The sequence below is a fragment of the Triticum aestivum genome, chromosome 6A (assembly GCF_018294505.1).
Source record: "Triticum aestivum cultivar Chinese Spring chromosome 6A, IWGSC CS RefSeq v2.1, whole genome shotgun sequence".
Taxonomy (NCBI): Eukaryota; Viridiplantae; Streptophyta; class Magnoliopsida; order Poales; family Poaceae; genus Triticum; species Triticum aestivum.
This window is the reverse complement of record NC_057809.1, coordinates 580,524,549-580,529,431: the sequence shown is the minus strand read 5'-3', so window position 1 is coordinate 580,529,431 and position 4,883 is coordinate 580,524,549. Positions and strand designations below refer to the sequence as shown.

Below are 4,883 nucleotides of genomic sequence, written 5' to 3'. Positions count from 1 at the left end.
GATGTAACATACGTATGCCCGTTGTGTTTTCGAAGAAATTGCCGAATGGGAGAATGGATCATGCGGCTAGTGGATCAGTCCCTGCAGTTGTATGTAGCTTGCACCTCCATCCGCCAGATACAGTGAGGTTACATGAAGCCACACACGATGATGCTACTAGATAAACAAGGGACGAGACAACTGTCCTGCAAACGTTGGCATAGACGATTACCTCAAAACAAAAAAGGAATACAGTGAGGTTGCCATAGACTGACATGCAATGGGCTGTGGCCTCCGTTCGAACCACCTCATGATGTCTGGAATTCAGAGTTCAGATCAGATCCGGATCATGTTGGTTTGATCGTCCCGTTCTCCCTTTCGAGTTCATATTTGTTGTTGCCGCTCTCTCTCTCAAGACTAGAGGTAGAAGAAGGAACAAGAGATAGTTTTTTGGCGACCAACGCCCCGGCGACAAACGCTCCGGCGTTCAAACGCCCCGTTTTTTTATTATCTCAACTAGATGCACAACGCCACACCAGACTAGAATTTTACAGTCTTTTTTATAACCAACAAAGACGTAGCACCACGCATGCACTAACAGACTCATACGTACAGCCGGCTTAATAGCTAAAAATACGTAGCCCTCACGGAGTCCATGGCGATCTGGTCTTCCCTCGAACGTGCGCAGCCAGCTCCTCCGCAAGACCTGGTGCCATCATGCTACCGCTGCATCCTGCCTACCTCGCCACACGATCGCAGGCCCAGCCACAGTCCGACTCAACCTAGACTCCTACACGCACACACGCACGCAGGCCATACAATGCCCAGTCACACACACGCCACGCTACTTCATCCCGCACGTCCCACACGTCCCCCCGACGCGCCCGACGAGCCCGATGTCGTGGCTTATTCCAACACACACACCCTAAGCCATGGCCTAGAGGAGTCCGTCATCGTCGACGTTGGCGTCGACCAAGAGAGCCTGCTCCGCCGCCGGTCCTTTCCGCAGTTGCGGGCACTCGTGTCGGAAATGCCCGTGCTCTCCGCACTTGTAGCAGCGTTTGCGGCTGTTGCCGCCGCTCCCCGACGCCACGCTGCGCCCGTCCTTGTCGTCCCGAGCACCGCCGTGTCGACGCTCCCGTGCTGCCCACTGCGCCGCCGTCATGAGCAGCTGCTCAACCCCGCGCTCGCCGCCGTCTTGTCCACGGCGCCGACCCCGCTCGTCGAACGCACGCAGCCGCCCGAGCGCTTCGTCGAACGCCATCGTCGTCACGTCATGGAACTGCTCGATGCCGGCGACGACGGGGAAGAGGCGATCCGGCACCGTATCCAACAACTTCTTGACAAGTGTTGCATCGCCCAGCGTCTCCCCGAGGTTGGCATACCTCGCCGCCATCGCCGCGAGTCTCCCGCCGTACACGTCGAGCTCCTCGCCGTCCGCCATCTTCATTCGGTCGAATTCGCCGCGCAGCGTCCCCAGCCTCGCCGCGCGGACCCGATCGGCGCCGACGAACCTCACCTTCAGGGAGTCCCATACCCCCCTGGCGGTGAGCTTCGTCGACACCTGCAGCAGCACATCCTCCGGCAACGCTCCGAGAAGCAATGCGCGCGCCATCTTGTCCTTCCGCGCGTTCACCGCCGCGTCGCCCGGCGCCACCCCTTCCATACGGTGTGGACGTCGAGGATCGCCTGCGCCTTGATGGCCCAGACCGTGTAGTTGTCCGCGGTCAGCATCGGCATCGCCATCGTCGTCGACAGGGGCGGAGCCAGGGGGACGAGCAGGGGCCTGCCCCCCCCCCCCAACGATCAACAATTTTAGTAGAAGCAACTAGTAATTATCAACAAGATTCAATCAATATACGTACTCGCCACCCCCCCCCCCCCTATACTCGAATCCTGGCTCCGCCACTGGTCGTCGATCCGCCCGCGCCGCCGTCGTGTGGGACGAGCGCCATGGTCGTCGGTGATCGCCCGAACCGAAGCTCTGATACCAATTGTTGTTGCCGCTCTCTCTCTCTCTCAAGACTAGAGGTAGAAGAAGGAACAAGAGATAGTTTTCTGGCGACCAACGCCCCGGCAACAAACGCCCCGGCGTTCAAACGCCCCATTTTCTATTATCTTAACTGGATGCACAACGCCACACCAGACTAGGATTTTACAGTCTTTTTTGTAGCCAACAGAGACGTAGCACCCACGCATGCACTAACAGACTCAAACGTACAGCCGGCTTAATAGCTAACAATACGTAGCCCTCACGGAGTCCATGGCGATCTGGTCTTCCCTCGAACATGCGCAGCCAGCTCCTCCGCAAGACCTGGTGCCATCATGCTACCGCTGCATCCCGCCTGCCTCGCCACACGATCGCAGGCCCAGCCACAGTCCGACTCAACCTAGACTCCTACACGCACACACGCACGCCCTCCACAGAATTATACCATCTGCTTCTTCCAGGATCTCATCAAAATGGTTCAAACCTTGCAAGGAATAAGGAGACAATAGGTGGTAAACAAACAAATCAAAGTTGCTCAGGAATGTTGAAAGAATATCTTGAAATTACCTCTACATTCTAAATTTTGGCAAAAATAAGAGTTTGGCTAAGATCACCTAACTTTGAGAGGAACTCCCCGTGCCTATTGCAGGAAAAATACTATCAATGGAACATTTTTCCAAAGTATGAAATGCAAACAAACATGTGATACTATTCAACAAAATATCAATATAAAAAAATTCAATCTGTCGGGAAAGATGGCACTGTGAAGTAGTACACACTAAATATCAACATAATGAGTTACTTACTTGGCGCACATCTTCTGTATTCCTTGCATACGAAAGAGAGAGGAAGTCAATCTTGTTTTCCCCATTTTTTCATAACCTGAAAGTGGTGCACGCTCATAAAGTCATAATGGGTTACAGCAATGAGCTCCAGTTTCACGAAAATAATAATTTAACATGTAAATCTAGTCACCAAGTTAATACAAGGAGCATGAGAGATTCTTGGGAGGAGTTCCTTACATCTTTATCCTCATCAGACAACGTGGGCATGTCGATATGGATCTGGGAGCAGTGCAATGTGAAGGCATAATAATCACAAAAAAGTTCAGAAAAAAGAATAGCACTAGGTTTGTTACCTATGATCAAGAACTACCATTACCAAAGTCAGATACCAATCAACAAACAGCAATCAATCAACAAACGACAATCAATCAATCAACAAACAACAATCAATCAATCAACAAACAGCAATCAACCTTAATAACCATACACAAACAGTAATCAATCATGCCATGTAAACATGTACCATCTCAAGGCAACAAACAACAATCAACTGGCCTACATGGTTTGTATCTTCTCAAGGCAATCAAGCATCAAACAACAAGCAACAATCCATCTCAAGACAATTAATCAAACAACAAACAACAATCCATCTCAAGGCAATCATTCAAACAACAAACAACAATCAATCGGTCAATCGTGTCAACATAAGCAGAGCATGATGTAACAATAAACAATTGAAAAGAACAGCATCAGAACAACCGTAACAGACAAGAACAAGATTCTCTGCATCTAGGATGGGAGCACACACGCCGGCCGGTAGAACAAGAATCGACATAGGGCAACCAGATTATCACAAGGGCGCATGCATTTGGGAACTGAAAACAACCGATGGACAACGCAGGTGATGAAACAGAGGGAGCGATTTGACACTGCTCCAATTTTGAAACCAGAACCGATCATTATTGCAACCATCGCCCAGACGCGAACACGAAACGCAGGCAGGTAACAGAAGCGAACGCACAAGTTACCCAAACCGACCGACCGCTCGCTCACTTTCTCCGAGAGTCGCAGGAACGAAGACACCCGGACAAGACGGCCCCAAGAACACGCGAGAGCATCAGGGCGACGGCGAGGACGAGCAAAAATCAAATCACACGCGACTCTAAACTGATGACAACGGCGAGGACCAGCAAAAATAAAATCACACGCGAATCTAAACTGACGACGACGGCGAGGACGAGCAAAATAAAACAAATTAGACGTGATTCTTCTAATCTAAGCGGACGAATCAGGCGAGGCCAGAGGAGGAGAGGCAGGAATCGAGGACGAATTGCCGCACCGGACGCGGGAGGAGGAGAGGCTCTACACTGTGCCTCGGAAGGGCGGGTCGATCCGAAGAAGACGAACTTGAACACGGCGGCAGCGGCGGAGGAGCGTGATCGCGGGAACTGCCACCCGGACCAGGCTGCGACGGGCACCAGCGGCCCCCTGCCCTCCACCTCGCCGCACCGCGCGGCGACGAGCGCGCGCAGCTGGCACACGACGCTGGTGCCCCCGCCGCCGGTCGCATGCTTCTTGGCCGAGCCCCGCAGGGAACGGCGCGAGGGGCGCGGCCCCGCAGACGGAGAGGGAGCAGGGCGGATGGATTTGGAAATCGGAGGCCGGCACGGAGGCCACCACGCGGAGGTACGGCCAAAGGGCGCAGCCCGGACGAACTGAGGACGAAGGAAGGAGGCGAGAGGCGCGGCCCGGATGAAGAGAGGAGGAGTGGGCTGGCCAAAGGGCGGACCTTTATAGCCGGGGCAGAGGCGGTGGCGGCGGGCGGAGGTGAGGTGGGGTGGTGGGTTGGGGCTGGATCCGGATCGGGTCGGCGGCGGCGCTTTCCTTTTTCTGAATTGGGAGCGTAACGGGAGATTTCCAGCCGGCGTGCGTGCCGTTGTCGTGTCTTTTTCTTTGTTTGATTGATTGAGTGGTGAAAACAAATGTCTTCTTTTTAGTGCTGAAAACAAATGTGTCTGTGTTAGAAACACGCTACCACTGCCAAAACAAGAATAAAAACGCCACCTTCATATATGCAGAGGCAACGGAAACATTCGATGATGTACTCCTACTCATTTCGTCAGGACCTA

The 4,883-nt window shown here is 53.2% G+C and overlaps 1 long non-coding RNA gene across 1 annotated transcript; it reads right to left on the bottom strand.

Annotated features, from left to right (window-relative positions):
- Positions 1-2,032: 2,032 nt before the first annotated feature.
- Positions 2,033-3,903, bottom strand: LOC123131125 (uncharacterized). Its single transcript, XR_006464071.1, has 2 exons — positions 2,776-3,903; positions 2,033-2,453 (listed from the first exon to the last, which is right to left on the bottom strand). It is a non-coding gene; the product is annotated as an uncharacterized lncRNA (long non-coding RNA).
- Positions 3,904-4,883: the final 980 nt, after the last annotated feature.